The following is a 19235-nucleotide window of genomic DNA, read 5'->3' as shown; positions in this document are numbered from 1 at the left end:
TTATTTGATAATGAAGAGATGCAGTGCTTTTATAGGTAAACTGTGATTATCCATTCTGCGATGTGTGCTAATTTATGGCAATATATCGATGTGCAAGTCTGTCACATACATAAAACACAGTATGTGAGAAGTTCTTAATCTCAGATCAAATATCTGAGGTTACCCAGGACAACCATCCACACAGTGTGCTGTCACACTCAAATAAGACACGGCCATGACATTGGCATCTCCAGTCTCCATGTTGTAGGAGATAATTGATGGAATCCTGATCAGGATTCCCTCCATAAAAGAGGGTTGCCACAAATGATGGCACTGCAGCTAATTAATAAAACATAACAGCAGGGGCCCAAGGTTTTTCTTAGAAGCCCAAAGGCTGGGCTGCAGAAAGCAAGAATTATTGAACACCAAGTCCTGTCCAGTCTAGATTCTACCTCATGTCTCTTTCTTCCACCACCTTACACTCTCAGCCTCTTTTGCAAGTTCTTTGTCATCCCAGCTTACTCCTTTTGTCAGAGAGTTCCTTTGCTATCCTCCTCTCTCTTTCTCCATTCACTCTTGTTCACTCTCTTGCTCTGAGTCTGTTTGATGATGACAAAAGAGTTCTGGTGCCCACCATCGATAACCACTGGCATGGATTTAGAACTGGATGAAGCCTCTCTAGGCCAGCTCCTGTTCTTTAATTAATATTTCCCCTTCATTTTGTGCCCAAACGTGGTAGCTCAGCGGCCACCCATTCACACCTCACTCAAGACTTCTAATACTTAGGAGGCCAAGTAATCTTGGAGCACATGTACTTCACACAGTAGGAGTTCCTAGCACCAGCACAGTGAATGCATGGGTGGTGAGGAGTGCATTATGGGAATTCAGTGGCTACTTGATACCACACGTGGCGGTACTGGGTGTGCATGGTCTGTAAAGCATGTGCCTGGCTGGTCCCACATTAAACTTTGAGTAATCGTTCTCATCATGACCATAGTTGGCTTTTACACCTTGCCTTGGCCATGACCACTTCTTCTTCTAGAAGACGTTTTGTATCCTAGCACAGGTACTTCAGAAGGTTTGTAGTTAATACAAGGCCTTCTGTTGTGATTACCAGATGTCCCATCTCACTGCCTTGTTTCCATATGGTCCCGCACTTTCAATTACCAAGTCAAACTAGACTTGGAGAGGAATTCTTGGTTTAGGTCAATTCAAACAATTGGGCTTGTAAAGCTCAAAACAATGATTTGTGATAGGAGTGCCCAAGAGTAAAAAAGGTTATTTCCCAGTAACATTAACTCATTTGAAAACTGTAGCCTTCCCATACCATTGCAACACATAAACAAGCACTGGCAAAACCAAAAAGTATGGCCTCGGCAAGCTGGTACGATGGTTAATTTTTTTATTGCAAGCATACACACAAAAATAAAGGAGAACAAAAAAAGAAAACACACCACCACTTAAACTTAAATAATTATATTATATTTAAAATACATTAATTGATGTAGCCATTCTAAAATATAATGTTTTTAAACAAAAAGACATCTACTTGAACGATGAATTTTATTATTATTATTATTAATATTATAATTAGTGAAGGAGACAAGAATAAATCACCATCTGAGGCATCCAATGTGCAGTCAAAATATAGCCAGTATTTACCATATAAAAATATAAATTAAATAAAAAAGCACACTTTGAACTAGCTGTGTCAGTGAAAACAAAATGAGATATTATAGGTGGATGTGAACAATATGCACAGACTTTATATAGTCACTCAAAGTGAAGGAAGCCAATGGGTATGGGGGACTGACATATTGCCCTGGCAATGTGATGCAACGGGTGGAGGGAAAATGTGAATGACAATGAAACAAACCAATGGATGAAACGTAATGACAAAAAACCCACACAATGTATGTATATCATGAGTGATTGTTTTGGAAAAACAATAAATATGACTAAACAATTAAAGCGGTCTCAAGGCCAGACCTAAAAAGGGAGGAATAGCTAAATTAATCTCAATATATTGTCATAGCATTGTAGCATGTTGTCGCTTTGTAATTAGTTTATGCTATATAAATCCACGTATAAATGTAGCATCTGTGGCAATAGTATTCCACTCAGAGTGACACACAATGCATTAAAATGTCACACATAAGCACACCGGAAGTATGGAAATGTCAGACATATGGAAACTGAAACAGCACTGAGGATGGCAGAAGGGCCTCAAGAACTATTCAACTAATTAATGTTCCTGCAGAAGCAGCCCGAAAGCCTTACAACAAGAGTCACATCTCCACTTAGGATCGTACTACTGAATATCGACATGAAGAATATCAACATTCAAGAATATCAACAACAGAATATCCAGAGACAAAACATTGAAAGGTAAGTGCATACAGGGAAGTTCAAATTTACTATTCCAAACTCCACATCTATGTATCTTGAAGATATACATCACTCCACAAAATCCTCTTATTTGTCTTTTATTTAAGTTGCACAGCCACCAACGCGTTTCAACTAGTCTAGAGTCTTGTTCACAGTAGTGAGTCCCTTCACTCTTTTTGCATTTATACGATTAATCCAGGAAGCCAATAATGAGACATTCTGGATAACGTAGTTTTGAACTAATGCTAAAACAGACTTATGTGCTAAGGATGTATACATAAATATGAATGATAAATCATAGTGCTAAGGCTTATATTCCAAACTGAATTACCATGACAAAATCAAATAACATATATATCATTCTCTGCTCATTATAAATTCATTAAATTAGATGAAATAAAAATATAATTTTCAACTGATACAAACTTCATGCTGGACAACTTTGCTATATATTTTCATATGAAATTAGCAAATGAATAAAAGTGAATATTTTCTATAATTTAGAGGTTTAGTACTATACACTTATTAATAGTATTCTTTCGAGATGTAATCCTGATGATCCTAATTCATATCATTCTTAACCAATGTATTCAATTCATTTAATGTAATGTTATGAATATACATCTATTTCTCTTCTCCATTTTACATGTTCTCTTACACTTATTATCATATCTTTCTTATAAATCATTGTGATGAAGGTTAGTGGCTCATCCAAAATGATATCAAATTCAAACTTTTTTGCACTGTGAATCAATTAAATGAACAAAAAGCTCTTCGTCAACATTCCATCCCCCCGGTGTCTTAGACCGTGAATGGATAATGTATTTACTCTCCAATTATCTTAGTTTCAGAGTCCTGTCTCTCCACCTTGTTCATCTTGTTTCATTAGCGCCAGACCAAAAAACCTAATACTTTTCCAATCATTAGTATGTTCCGTTGCCAGGTGTTTAGTAACTGCATAATTCAGGTGTCTATGTTGTATAGCTCTTACATGTTCTAGTATTCTTTTCTTGAGTGGACAGATGGTACTGCCTATGTACCATAAGCCACATTTACATTCAATCAAATATACAACATATTGACTATTGCAGGTAATTATTGGTGTAATCCATATCTCTTTTCCATTATGGTCTTTAAAGGTTTTTACATTTTTAGCTATTTGACAGACTGGCGTGTTTGGCAATTGTAAATCTCAATCACAAAGGCGGCAAGGCAATGTGGCTGTAAAACGGTCAATGCGAATAGTCATTCCCTTTCACCTTTAGACAGGAAGCAAGTCCAAAATCCATATTAAGAGATGTACTTTTATGTAGACAAAGCTGGTAACAGAAAAGTGCGAAGGTCTCTTGGCGTCAGTCAAGGGATGCAAGAATGTTAAGTACCAGATTTGCTACATTCTCTGTACGGGCCGGCTTTAATCCTATAAATCTAAGGTAGCCGCTTGCAACTGTGTGATGGTTTTGACTATAGTACTTTAGGCACATGCGCATGGGGTTTCTACCCCCCTCCGCTTTCACTGAGCCACCAATCAATAAAGAGATATCCAGATGTTCCCAAATCCTGTTGCAGCCTTTCTTCAAAATAGTGGTGTCAATCTCTACATCTCTTACTGGCATAACTGTGGTAGTCCTAGAGCTAATACATGGCAATGGCACTGTCTTCATCGAAGTAAGGAATAATAGGTTTGGCCGCTCATAATAAATTTAGTTACGCATTCTTGATACATACCAGTGCTACACATAGGACACCATACAAAAGTGTAACTTTAAGACATCATGACACATTTCTGGACCATCTTTTTTGCATAGGATATTGTGTTAAAGTGTAATTTGAAGGCATCATTGTTCTATTAAATGCTCTACACAATCTGCCATCACTAGTCCTGCATTTCGCAAGATGAAATTAATTTCAGGGACCGGCCTTAATCCAATGTGAGATACAAATCCCTGTAATCGGCCTGGCATTTTGGTGAGTGGGAAAACCAGTTGTAAGTTTCTCTGATCATCAATTCTATATTACTTGGAATGCTCCTTATTGCTTTCTTAGCAATGAGTTTAAAGAACTGGTAAATGCAGCACACAAGTTGCAAGGAAGGTTGTTTATCTTTCAACTATGTGAATACTGAGTGATGCTTTCCACAAATGACGCTTGCCCCATCTATGCCTATTCAATTTCCAATCTTACGGCTACAAGTTTTGAGTAAGTTCTTTACTTCAATGTCCATAGCTTAAAGTAGGAGAAAGTGGAGTATGGTGCTCTTCTGGGCTTGGCCCCACCTGCAGGTTTGACATGCAGTGCTCTGGGATTGACAGTGGCAAGAGCAGGTATGAGAAAGTGCTCTTCTGGTCCTATCACTAGAGGGCTGGCAGCCATGGCTTCTTCTGCAGCTGACAGTGGCGAGGGCAAGTCTGGTAAGTCTGGTAAAGTGTTCCTCTGGTCCTGTCACTAGAGGGCTGGCAGACATGGCTCCATCTGCAGCTGACTGTGGCAAGGGCATGTCTGGGAAAGTGTTCCTCTGGTCCTGTCACTAGAGGGCTGCCAGGCATGGCTTCTTCTGCAGCCAACAGTGGCAAGGGCAGGGCCGAGCCGCATGCATTCCTTGGGAGATTGCTGAATTTTGCAACTTTAAATAATACATACTGCTGTTAAATTGTGCAAGCAATTGCGGGGGGAGTCACAAATGAATAGGTCTCAATTCCAATGTGTTTCAGTCCAAACTTTATGTGGAGAATATTTGATAGTAGATTAAGGCCCATTCTATTTCGTCTATCATTTTTCAGCAGCATCATTTGGGAAAATACCCTTTCAACATGAGCATTGGATATTGGGAGTGTCAACATTTTTATAGCACCCATTGCAAGCTTGTGAAAGCAATGGTTACCAGCAGCATCATTGTAGTTATACACTTCCATCCAGAAGGATTCCATGTTAGAGGTCTCAGGAAATTAACATGATGATATAATTCTCCACTGTGACTCCAGTACTTCCAATGGGTAAGTGAAAAATGTATGTGGCAAGTCAGTTACAGGAGGTTTGCAATCTGCAGGCACTTTTGGGAGACTCAAAAGTTCTAACTTTTTAAGCATGCTTAGTGACTCTGGAAGGTGAAATTAATATTCACATGCCAATACTTTCAAGATCTCCAGGCATCTTCTCAAAATGCCATCCTTTGAAACGAAAGTGAGTTTAATTTCATTCAGCTTCTTACGGAAAGCAGGTCTAAGATTCACATCTTCTTAAGAAAGATAAATGGCAGAACTTTGTAAATCTAGGCTCTGCAACTGTTCTTGATGATTACTGGTGAAAACACTTGGTTTTAGTATCCTTTATAGTGTGGACATGTACAGAGTATATAGGTCGCAAAAGATGTGGAGTGCATCTCCAGATTCTAGCTGAAAGATTTTGTTAACAACCTTTATGTCTTAAAGAACAGGCTTTAAGAAAGTAAGGTAAAGTAGGTTGGTCTCATTGTGATACATTTCTTGGAGCATTTTTGCTGCATGGCAGTGTTCTACATAGGATGCTGTGCTAAAGTGTAAGCTTAAGGCATCATATTGTTCTAACAAACGCTCTACACAATATGTCATCACTAGCCTCCATGTTTCGCACGTTTTGCTTTGCTCCCTATTGCTTCCTTTGCAGTGATGTCCAGGGAGTTACAAATGCAGCGCACGAGTTGCAAGGAACATTGCTTATCTCGCAACAAGGTGAATGCGGAGTGATGCTTTCCGCACTTGACAGTTGCTCCATCTGCGCCTATGCCTATTAAATTTTCAGTCTCAAGGTTACAACTTTCAAGCAAGCTTAGGACTGCATTTGCTATATCTTCAGCAGATTCCTGATCTAATTCAAGCATTCCAAGGAAGGTGCTTACAATTGTTTTATGCTTTTTGCTGAAATACTTCACACAAATGCAAAGCAGTTTTTTTACTTCAATGTCTGTTGGTTCATCACTTAATGAGGCGTAAGGTGATGTTCTGATACCTTTCAGCATTTCGTCTTTGAAGTATGGGCCCAACACAGAATTAGTTAGAGCTGTACACTTGGTACGGTGCATTCGGAAGGCTGGGAATTCATCCTTCAAAATGTCACCATATCCATCTACATTATTTATGGATGTGCAACAATCAGTTTGTATGACAAATCTAATTTCTCTTATTTTCTGGTCATTGGATATTGAAGGAATGGGTTGTACAAAGGATGCCATAGAAGCACTTGCTGAATTACAGTTGGAGCGGTGTTTTGTGGTTTCTGCGTGTTGCTTCAAGTCATTATAATGGGCATGCAGGTCTATATGGCAGTACTTGGAGGCCACTTTGGAATTATCCAATTTAACAGGGGCAATTCATCTTTTTAATTCAGGAACCAACTCCTACTCTTTTCTGTATATTTTTTTTATATTGTGCCCACTTGCCCATGGTGCAACAACTGAACTGGGAGGTTAGCTGGGAGCTGATCAATGATGAACTATGTCAAGATGAGAGCCCAGGGAACAACCTGAAACTGCAAAAGAAATTGCAATAATTGTCCCTAGTTCACTGATAATCATGTACAAAGCAATAACAAAATACTATCTAGAATTGCTAATGGTTATTGTAGCATACCTCTACTTTAAGTGTCTGAGGATGTAATGTACTTATTTTGGGGTACAACACCAGTGAATTTAATGGAGATACAAAGTGGTGTTGACTCTGCGCTGGGCAAGTGATTTGTTTCAGGGCAGACAATTGACTCTTTGGATTTGTCATGTTTTGAAATGGAGAAGGAGCCAAAGAATGGCTACTCCCTCGTATTCAAAGGTATGCTCTAGCTTTCAAACTGGTTTTATAATAAAGCAAGAACAACTCACTGATAACAGCAAAAATGAATACATCTCAATGGAATACCCCTCATACTTACTCAACTTTTCATACCAAACTCAAGATTGTGGAAAGCAGACCCAATCCTGTTTTCCCTTTGCATCTTACAGTTCAAGTCCTGTTAATCCCAATATAATGCAAGCTCCAACATGCAAAGATAACATTTTCTACATAAGCGCCATCATTATCCTATGATAATCAGTAGCCCCACCAAATGGATTCAAAGCACAGCCTGTGTTCTTTTCACTACCTTTCAGATGCACACTGTAGATAAAGGTGAAATGCAAGTGGCCATCTAGCATTCCCAGTGTGTATCTGTAGTCTGTTCTACTACTGTTCTACTTTCTGGACTTTTCATTAAATTAAATGGGCAGCAGACCAGCATTTCACTCATTTACTGCCTCCTTCAGACGTACTCAGGCACTACCTCTACACTTGTATGAGCGGTCTACCTCTACCCTGGACTTTGGAGGTCAACAGGGCCCTGAAGAAAAATGCATCTTTGCGTGAGTTGAAAAAGGCTGTTTGTGTTAGGTGAAAAAGGCTGTTTGTGTGAGGCGATAGTCAGACACCCTTCTGCAAATTCCTACCAGAGGACTGAATACAGTGATCCAAACTCTGTGAACTTAAACTTAAATTATTGGCAAAATAGTGTTTTGTGTCAAATGCAAGCAATGGCTACGCTAAGCAGACCATGACAAAAAGTGATGTAAATAATTTAGGCACTAAGATCACGAACAGAACCATGCAGTGAGGCAGAGCACTGACCAGGTACCCTCATTTCGCTTAGCTCAGCCAATGAGACCACATTTGTGCCTGCACTGCCTGCAACTGGAGTGAAATAAATAAAAAAATCAGTTAAGCACACAGCTCAAAGTGCATTAAAAAAAGTGTGGTAATAGTGATGCTGCATGCAATGGGGAAGGGTTAAACGTGTGGCTATCCTTCTTATGACGTGACGGTGTCGGTCACACTGGCACCTCCATGTCGTGAGAGTGATGTCACGTGGCGTGACCCCACCATTCATTGACTCATTCAGCAGGGGCCGGGCGGCGCAGGCATCACAGCCTGGCCGGCTCAGCGCGCTGCACGCAGGCGCACTAAGCCGACTCTGAGCAACTCGTCGTCACTCAGTCAGTACAAGTTCATGAATCATGGTCATGATTCATGAACTTACACTGGCTGTGAGTGACGAGTTGTGGCAGCAGTGACGCGCCATCCCAGGTTAAAAAAATGCGCACAACATGCTTTTATGAGCCCAAAAAAAGGTACCTGCCAATTGAGTTTTTCTCGCACAAATGGGAAAGAAGTCACCCATTTGTGCGGGAAATAGCCAAATCTGGCAACACTGGTTTTGGGCAGCATGGGAGAGGGCTTTCCGATTCTAAATTCCTGCTGGCCCAGGACAAAGGCTGAATTAAGGGGCCATCAGGCCTCCTTTTGTTTGTTTATTGTAGCTGGAAGCAGTCTGGAGCCTCACACCTAGCTGCTGTAGAGGGAGAAAATGGCACACAGCTTGCTATTACTTCACAGGTACCTAAGAGAGACATTGTTTTCACTTTGTTCAATCCCTGCATATAAGAGATATGTATGTGTTGGTCTGCCCCAGAGTTTACACAAATAATTTAAATACCACTATTTTTCTTTATTTCTTTTATAGCGCTACTCATCCCAATGTAGCGTGTCTAAGCGCTTTACATCATACATAAATATTATTATTATTCCCTGAGATATACTAGGCACACAAAGATCTCTTCAGCAGGTGCCTTAAACCCCACAAGATATTTTAAAATGCAGATTTTGCAACCAATTAAGCAGAACTGATTTACTGCCACATTTCTCTTTTATGCCAATTTCTTTGTGGCAGAGCCTCTAAAAATAAATTCATAAATTGAGGCCCATATTTTGTGTCAGGGTTATGTAACTTTTTTGGCACAACCCTAAAGCAAAACTTAGTTTGTTAAATATAGTAAGGTGTGCACGATAGACTTGCTAAACATATGTCTGAGCTGTCAGATCTGATGCCATTTCCAGTGAGGTGACGGGTTGTGATGCTAAGTGCAATGTCACGCGCTATGCAATCATGTGCTGTGATGTCACTTGCATACTGCCTAACTTGGATAGTCCCCCACTTCTTTTTTTTAGGACTTGTGCCCTGAGTTTTGTAGTTGCCTAGGATCACACCATTTGGTGAAACGGAAGGCAAGATTTTACGTTTTCACACAATACAATTCGGCTACTAGAAGGGTATCTCTTTCTAACATATACACAAAATGTTTTTTATCTTAGTAATGATTAGTTGGATTAAAGCGTGGCTAATAGAGAAGCCATGTTTTATTCTGGGCAGCTTTTCCTAGCGTTATTAGTTATGTTGTTGTTTTTGTTAAATACTGAAGTATTTTGAAGTATATTATCTTTTCTGTTTTTAACATTCTCATTTTACTTGTATTATAATGTTTTTATTAATTTTCTTTTTTATGAGTAGAGACAGGAAAAAAATGGCAAATAAAGAATGACAGTTACATGAGGACACATTTGTGATAATCAGGGCCACTAGAATTATGCGACAGGAGAGGGTCAAATTAGGTGGCAGGTTTGACTACGTTATGCAGCAAGAAGAGGCAAATTATGCTGCATACTGTAACACATTTTGTGATAGTATTTCATTATTCTGTCATTTTTAGACTTGTTAATACTCTCTGGGCTTAGGTTGCACCTCAAAAGTATCAGTTTAACACCTAAATATAGCAAAAAGCTAAAGAAAGGTTAGCAGTCAACTTTTGCAAAGGGGCCTTCCACAGTGCACCAACATGTGTTGCTGCGCTTTTAGTAATTTTAGATTTTGAGCTAGAATTTTTTTGTTTAACTCTGCAGATTATGCAGCAGATGATGGATTTTGTGGCAAATGCGGCAAATCCATAATTATGCGATAAACACTGCTGCACACAATCGCATAATTTCAGTGGCTCTGCTGATAGCCAACTACGACATCAGCAATACAGTGTTTGTATCAATGCATTTGCATAAATTTGCACACATTTCATAACGTTACAGGAAAATACAGTGAGTGCAGCCCATGCCCATAAGAGAGTGTGTAAAAGACACTAAATAGCAAGATACAGTTTGACTGCCACAGTGTTTAGATGGCATATTGTATTCTAGTCTGTCAGATCTCTGAGCAGTGGTAGCACTTATTTTATGTGTGGCCCTCCTGACCTTTACGTGCGGCTCCCTGGTCAAAAGCAGCACTGGGCTGATGTTTAGTCAACCCTGCACTATGATCAAAAGGATGTAAAATAAACAGGAACACCTTCATTTAAATGTTAATTGAAGGTAAATAAAGGAAGTAACTAGGTTGTCATGCACCTTTAACTTTGGGAACAGCTTTATTTTTAAAGACATATTGCAGCTAAAGTGTAAAAATATGATAAGGTCTCCTCAAAAAATAAAAAAATAAAAAAGTGAGTTCCATTAACATGTACAGATGTTTCATCTTAGTACACCAGGTTATATCTGTGCATTGTGAAGTATTTTCTTTTTAAGTGATAGTTTTCAAACATAAATTCAGAAATATTGATTCTCCCGCCCCTCATCCTGAAAAACATGCCCATACTGAACTAAGAGGCAAGTCCGTTGTTATGTGCACTCTTTGGGTGGCCTGGGTTCCTTTTATAAATGAACAACAATATGGTTTATTAAAGGAAACACAGCAAAAGGTTTTGTACAGTGCAAATCCCGAAGTCATGTATTCTAAGGTTCTATTACATACAATAATGAAGAAAAAGGAGGGAAAGGAAAATAGAACAATTGCCTAGAATCACACAATTTGGTATAGTGCTAAAGCCAGGATTAATCCCAGGTTTTCTGGTTTCAAAATGTGCAATTCATCCACTAGATGTATATGCTTCGCTTTCCTCACCCCCACCATACTGTCACTCCCCCACCACCCTCCAGCGAATATGTGACAGAACAACTAGGTCCTAAACAACTATACCCTAAACCACTACTGCTAAACAACTAAAAAGTCTCTACAACTAAGTACTGAACAAGTACTGTCTTAAACAACAATTGTGCCTGAATAACAATTGCCTGAACAACTAATATATATATTCTAAACAACCAATAAACCATAAAAAACAAAAAGAAAAACTTACCTTAAAATTAGTTGTTCAGGCAATTGTTATTCAGGCAAAATTGTTGTTTAGACAGTAGTTGTTCAGTACTTAGTTGTAGAGACGTTTTAGTTGTTTAGCAGTAGTGGTTCAGGCAAGTAGTGATTTAGACCTAGTTGTTCAGGATGTTTCCCCCCTCCAGCACTCTCCCGAACTCTCCCTGGCACTCTGCTAGCATCAATGCGCCCCTTGGTCACATCACAAACCAAACTTTGTAGCCCCTGGGAAAATGTTTGCTTGTACCCATTTTATAAGGGATAAAGTACCCCCTGCCATACAGTATAAGGATGTTGCAAGTCACAGCGGAGTTCCATAAACATATAGTGGAACAAGGCTGGAAGCTGAGTTCATTAGGTCGAAGCCTATCTGGTTTGCGAAAAACATTTAGGGGACATTTGGAAAGCTTCCCTTGGAATGTATTCCACCCATTGCTAACGTTTGGCTTTATGGTTTGTAACTCACATTTGCATGGTTTATACTTGTTAGCTGTATTTGTATTAGACTGTTCAGCTTGAGTCTGCCACCCCCCATACAGCATCCCTTGTTTACTCTATACCTCCACCAGTGTTCGATTTGTGTAAACAGGCCTTTAAATCTTGTACTTATCTTGTTTCACTTGCTGTGCATTCAAAGTCCAAGGTCAAATGACAGGCTCTATCTTCCTGTGGAGCTTGGTGTTTATCTTTCTTTCTCTGGCTTCAAAGTGAGAGGACTTATATGACAATCATGCTTGGCTACCAGGGGTGTGGTGAAAGAAGGCTTTATGATGCAATTTTTTTCCACCACACAATAAACTTTGAATGTCTGTGAATGAAATGTGCAGGTACTTAAGAATACAAGTGTGGGGGGAAACAAATATTTTAAGACGATCAAAACAGATCACTACACTTGGTAATGACCTTTCCACACATTAACATCTATGTGCTGTATATTTTTATTAGTAAAACTGTATGTCTGCGCAAATGTAATGGTCATTTCAATTCAAGATGTGTTGCCTGTAATGGCAGTGTGCTACAACACTATGCATACTCCACTTTTTGTCACTCGTCTCCACTCTACTCTGCACCATTCCATGCCACTGGAATCTATCCTGTACCACCCCATCCTGAACCTCTCTACTTTACTCTGTACCTCTCTACGCTATGCCAATGCACTCTACCTCACTCCAGTCTAGGATACTCCACTGTACTCTGCACCACTATAGTATATACCATTGTACTTTACTGAAGCACTCAAATCTACACCTCTGCACTGTATGCCACTCTATTCTACTCTGCACCACTGCACTCTACACCACTGTTCTCTACATCACTCTAAACCACTGCACTCTACGGCCCTCTGCTCTGCAACACTGCACATTACGCCACTCTTTTCTACTCTGTACTCTACACCACTCTATGCCACTGCACTCTAGGCCAGTGCACTCTATGCCACTCTACTCTACACCACTGTCCTTTATGACACTCTACTCTGCAACACTGCACACTTTGCCTCTGAACTCCGCGCCACTCTACTCTGCACCACTGCACTCTACTCACCAACGCTCAACTCTGTGCCACTCTACTGCATTCTGCACCAATGCACTCTATGCCACTCTACTCTGCATCACTGCACTCTAGGCCACTCTATCTTGCACCACTCCGCTCTACCATGCACCACATCACCCTCCAACACAGCTCTCTGCACCACTGTACCCTGCGCCCTGCAATCTATGCTGTACCACTCCACTCTGCGCCCCTCTACTCTTCACCACTAGAGTGCATTGGTTTAGAGTAGTGTACACTAATCTAAACCAATGCACTCTACACCACTTTACTAAACACCAATGTACTCCATTAAAATCTACTCCACTCTGTGCCTCTCTACGACACTTTACTCAACTCTGTAACTCTCTACACAACTGACTCTATGCCACTCCATGCCACTTTACTCCATTCCATTTTATGACACACTACTCCACTCTATGCCACTCCACGACATTCTAAGCCACATCAATCTATGATACTCTACTCCACTCTACGACACTCCACGCCACTCCACTATATGCCAATGTACGATGTTCAATGACTCCCTATTCAACTCTCTACACCCCTACACATTACTTTACTCCACTCTATGCCACTCCACTCTTCTTTATGCCTCTCCATTCTATGACACTGTACTCCACTCTATGACACTAATCCACTCTATGACACTTTACTCACTCGTCGACACTCTATGCCACACCAATCGACAGCACTCTATGACACATCATTCTCCTTTACGTCCTTAACTTATAGCCATGCTAGTTTACAACATGGCTAACACCCATTGGCAAAGCCAATAGCTCTGCATAGGTGAGACTTATTGGCTTTGCCAATGCTTGTTTATAAAGTATGGAGCTTCGAGGTGACTTGCGGTACCCTTATCATCTATACCAGGGGGTACAACAGCCCATATTATACATAGGAACACCATCAACTTTCCCACAAACCACTTAAAACCTTAGTGCAGCGGTTACCAACCTGTGGTCTGAGGCCCCCCAGGGGTCTGTGACACATTCCCAGGGGATTCACAGGCCTGGGCCAGCAGGAAGGCACTTCTCCAGCTGGGGCCTCTAGAATCATGTGTATTTTTATATTTATTACTTCCTTTGGGCAGCAGTTTTAAAAGCACTGCAAGGTTCCTTGTAGATCCAGCAGCTTTTGGTAAAAAAAAAAGCAACAAGATAACTGTCTACAGTACCTGATACTTGGATTAATTTACTGCTAGAGATATTGGAGTTTTATCTAGTGGCAGTTTTGACTCATCTAAGGTAGTGTATCATGCAAAGGAAAGTATTTTATGTGCATAGCACAGTGGCTTACTACTTCTGTCACAGAGACTCTTTTGTTACAGTGCAGTTCATAAGTTACAATTGTAATCTAGCACAGTGAGCTATGAACTTCTGTCAAAAGACTGCAAGGCACAAATTAGAAAGTTCAGTTTTTTCCCCAGTCTTTCATTTTCCTTATACTGCTAAAAAAAGGTTTACTTGTGTAGAAATATTTCTTATTATTAAAGTCAATGCTAACTACTGTGTGATGTTCTGAATCGTGAGTTTGTGCTTCTACAGACCAGGCACTATTAGAAAATGCCTGCCAGTGCGGATGACATGTTAATCCTACACCTTGTAGTCCACTGTAAAGTGCTCTGACACCCTACACTGTTATGAGAGTTGCTATAAAACAAATGAATTGCATGTGACAGAAAGGCTTTGGAGAGATGAGAGGCCCTTATGGTTTTTCTTCCTTTCCACACCACATATTTATGTGAAAAAGCCTTCTTATATCTTATGTACCTAAAAATAAAAACAGAAACCACTTGGGAAATGTAGAATCTGACCTGAGGATTCAGCTTTTCTAAATAAGACCAAACATTGAAAAATTAGTCGCCTGAGATGCAGCGCCAACCTTCCCATTTACATTTTTTGATTGTTTCTTATTTTTTCAATATAAAATAATTATATCTTTAGTAATTCGAGTATTTGTTTGGTGTTGACTTGTTTGTGTATTTTTTGTGAATTACTGTTTTACTGTTAGAAATTTGAATCGTACAAATTGCGTGGAGCTCCCCGGCTTACAGCAGTGATTCAATGGGGGTCCTCAGGAGTCAAATGATTGGGAACCACTGCCTTAGTGTATAGCTTCTGTCACTATAAGCTATTAAAATTGAGCAGAAAGAAGAAAAGGATTTGTTGCTTTAAACAGCTGCTTTAATTATGCTCCGTGACCTGACCTGCCTTTCACCTTGGCTGCTGGCTTTGGCAGAAGGGATTGCGAGTCAGAACTCGACTGTAATAACCTTATAAAAGTTGAGTTCTGACATCTTTTATTTATAATCGGTGACCTGATGCATCAGAAGTAGACGATTATCTAGAAATTACTGACTGCCGTTTGTACAGGGATCACAGAATCCTATCCATTAAATAGCCTGTAACACCAGGAGCTTCTACAGTGTAAATGCTCCCAGTTTTGACAGATGTGGAGCAGTGCTGCTTAATCGCACAGATGAGTAGAAGTGTTATTAGAATTATGGTTTCAGAGCACAGTTTACAATTATTGTACCTGATCGCTTTTGATATCTCCAGTGTGGTTTCAATTTGCATGAGGCGAGGGGCATGATCAGTGTGGGGCACAAAGGGTATGTTCTTCCTTTTCTCCCTCCTATTTGTATTTGATGGGTGCATGAAGATGCAAGGTTAATCAACATGTTTTTTTCATATTTGGTCTAAATACTTTGTGAAAGTAATTAACAATATAAACATATTTTCAAAATGTGACAAAATGCCTTCCTTTCTCCCTATTTCACGACCAAACTATAGGATTGTGTACATTTATTGAAGCCTGCAGTTCGCAAACAGGCAATTTGTATAGGATAAATTAGAAAGTCCCCAATGCTGTCCCTGTCCCCTCACCCCCCCCCCCCCCCCCCAAGAAATGTATTTTCTCCTACGCCCCTGCCTCCACTTACCTGTTGTGCTGGTCACAAGTTTTCATGACAAAACTTATGATGTGACAAGCTCTGCTAATAGCCATTATGGTATCACAAGCATTGCTGGCAACCATAATTAATTAATTGACTCCCTGGTCATACATTACATCACCAGCATTGCTGATGACCATTATGACATCACAAGTTCTACTCATAGCAGTTATGTCGTCACAGGCTCTCCTATGTCAAAGCTCCACTGACAATCACTGTGATATCACAATCTCTACTGACACCCATTATGATGCCAACAGCTCTAGTGGCACCCACTGAAATGTCACAGGCTCTTTCAATGGCTATAAGGTCACAAGTGCAATTAGGCCCTACTGCCCTGAACGCAATTGTGACCAGGCCATGGTAACATCACGCATTTTTACCTGGGGGGGGGGGGGGGGGCAATTTAACAAAATACTTGGGATATGGGAAGTCACACCACACATTTTTACGTACTAAAGACATTATAGACCTTACCTACTGCCCCACCATAACTGAGATCCATGATTCGGACTGCTTGCTGCATTGTGCTTTTTTAAGGCGTTCACACTGGACGACTTCCCAGTCTGTCCATGCTTCGTTTACGCTGAACTCTGTACTGAATATATCGCAAGTAAATCGAAAGACAAAATTTCCCACGCTGTTCTTGTGTTGAACTTGGAACATACTATAATCATTCTGGGTAGGGTCCAATCACATTTTATTTTCTCTCTAATATTCAAGCTCACTTACCCTGCAGACGAGAGAGTTAACAAGGACATAAAATAAACGGCGGGACTTGATGAACAGCGAGGGTGATGCTATCGTGCAGCGGTAAATAAAGCCAGAAACTTGACTTTCCACAATGTTTAATCCTTCGGAACTCTAAAAACAAAAAAATAAGACAAACCCATACGTTTGGCTACAGACACATGCCCAGCAGCGGCTCGCCGGGGTTACAAGGGGCAGGGAGGGAGATAAAGACATTTTAATTAAAAAACAAATAAATAAAATAAACTTGCCTCCGCGCAGCTTCTCGCCGCACCGCTCTTCTCTTCCGTCCTGTAGGCAGGCACCGGCTCCCAGCCTGCTCTGCACCTGAGGCTGCTCTGTCTGAGCCTACCCTACGTCAGAGGTGAGATCAGAAATTCCGGTGCTGCCCATATGGTTGCGCTCATACGTCTGTCGGTGCTACCCCGAATGCTATGCTATGCAATGTGTGGAGAGGTACAGCAATACTGTTTCAAGCAATATGTTTAAATGGATTTGTATACATTGTATATACTGTAATATTGTAGTATCGCACATGGAAATATTCAATTAAGCTTTCCTTTTAACTCAATTTTCACGAATCCCTGGGTGTAAAGTATTATTTATATTGTTCACAATAACTTTTCTGTTTGTCAGTTAGAATAATAATATATAATGATAAAAACGTACTATATATAAATGTTATATAATATATATAATCAGATATATAATAATTATCATATATCATACATATACCTTTCAGCCCTCATGGGGTCCCAGAGGGGTCCCCTGGACCAAGGCTAGTGGGTTGGGGTCTACATACCATGTTCTCTCTTCTTTTATTATGTTTTTATTGGCACTCTGGGATGTTGAATGCCACAGGGGCTCAAAGGAATGGATGGATTTAGGAGTGTACTTGCATATGATGTCTTAGGGGCCACCCCCTCCCCACTTGCAGGTCTCCCCTGCCGACAGCGCATTTGCTGCCTCTGCAATTGATATAGTTGAACTTTTGGGTTTTTTAGCGTATCCATCTCTTGCTGATGGACCGGACGCAAAAACAACAAGGTGATGGATGGAATGCTTGAATTAATCTGAGCCACTGGAAATCTCTGGGACAGCATCCCAATAAATGTTTTTGCCAACCATGCCACCATGTCACCCCCGTTTATAACCTGCCATATGCAAAGCAGTCTTGACCCTGCTCCTCAGGGAAAAATCCATCCCGAACTGCCAGGCCAGGTCCTCCTTGGACCTTAAACAAGCATTCTGGGACTGTATCAGGGTATCACCACTCATTGGCCCGGGTAGCTTGAATTCAGTGGCACATTGACCACAGGGGCAAACATCTGGGCATAAGCTTCCCACGTAGGGCAACACTACACCACCCCACTTTACACTACTTCTCCCCAGAACACTCTACATCACTTCACTCTGCAACACTCTGCTGCACTCTATGCCCTTCCACTCTATGCCATCCTCGCTTTATGCCATGCTACTCCACTCCAAGACACTCCACTGTAAGACTTTCTATGACATGGGTCGCCACTCCACTACACACTGCTTCACTCCAAGCCCCTCCACTCCATTCTACCCCACTCCATTCTATCCTACTCCACTCCACTCCAATTCAACCCAACCCAATCTACCCCACTCCCCTTCACTACAATCTGTTCGACTCCACTCCATCCTTCCATTTCAATCTACCATACTGTAATTCACCCAATCTACTCTACTCCAGTGAACCCCACTCCATGTTAATCTGCCCCCACTCTACTCCAGTCCAATCCACCCCACTGTACTCCACACCAATTTAGCCGTCTCCACTCTAATCCCCTTTACCACACTGCATTCAACCCCAATCTACCCCACCAATCCTACTAAAATCTATCACACTCCACTGCAATCTAACCCACTCCACCCCAATCTACGGCTCTCCGGTCTAGTACAGTATACTACACTACAATCTACTTCACTTCAATCTACTCCACTCCACTGTACCCCACTCTCCTCCACTCCAACCTACACTATTCCACTCTAATCTAACCTACTTCAAACTACTCCACTTCAATCTACGCCAGTATACCCCACTCCACTGTACTCCTATGTAGCCCACTCTTTTACAATCTACCCACTGTAATATTCCCCACTCCACTCTTCCCCAATTTACCACATTCCAGTCTACCTCAGTCCACTCTACTACAATCTATCATAATCTACCTCACTCCTATCTACCACAGTAAACAGATATTTACTCCTTTGAGACCTGCAATGGCTGGGAGCTGTTTCACTTGCATCTATCGTTACTCATATAGCTGAGCTGTTGTCTGTAACTATCAATGCTCCTGCTGTATGACAGTTCATTCCCACTGCATTACAGTATATTTCATTATTGTGTAGCTCACCCTTTCAGGGATGTATTTCTTGCAGTTACCCTGTTGGAGTTTCAGTATTAGCCAAGCCTGCCTCTGTTTCTGGCTTTTCATTTATGTAAAAGTCTTCACACAGGGAGGGAGGCCTCTTTTTGTCCTTGGTTGCGTGACCTTGGTCAAATTGACGTCTTGTTATTTGTTATTTAGCAGGGCCCTTTCTCTTCCCCACTGTC

General features: G+C 40.8%; 1 protein-coding gene across 5 annotated transcripts in view; it reads right to left on the bottom strand.

Annotated features, from left to right (window-relative positions):
• LOC138293019 (dimethylaniline monooxygenase [N-oxide-forming] 2-like) overlaps window positions 1-17021 on the bottom strand; it is a 284486-nt gene extending 267465 nt beyond the window's left edge. The window contains exon 1 of one of the 5 annotated variants that reach the window (XM_069231988.1): window positions 16899-17021. The gene's annotated coding sequence lies outside the window, so the exon portion shown is untranslated. Of the gene's footprint in view, window positions 1-16378; window positions 16399-16633; window positions 16736-16898 lie in introns of those variants that run through there. The other 4 variants (XM_069231987.1, XM_069231990.1, XM_069231991.1 and 1 more) reach the window with 4 other exon arrangements.
• Window positions 17022-19235: the final 2214 nt, after the last annotated feature.

The sequence above is a fragment of the Pleurodeles waltl genome, chromosome 4_2 (assembly GCF_031143425.1).
Source record: "Pleurodeles waltl isolate 20211129_DDA chromosome 4_2, aPleWal1.hap1.20221129, whole genome shotgun sequence".
NCBI lineage: Eukaryota > Metazoa > Chordata > Amphibia > Caudata > Salamandridae > Pleurodeles > Pleurodeles waltl.
Note: the sequence above shows the minus strand (reverse complement) of the source record. Positions and strands in the feature narration are given on the sequence as shown.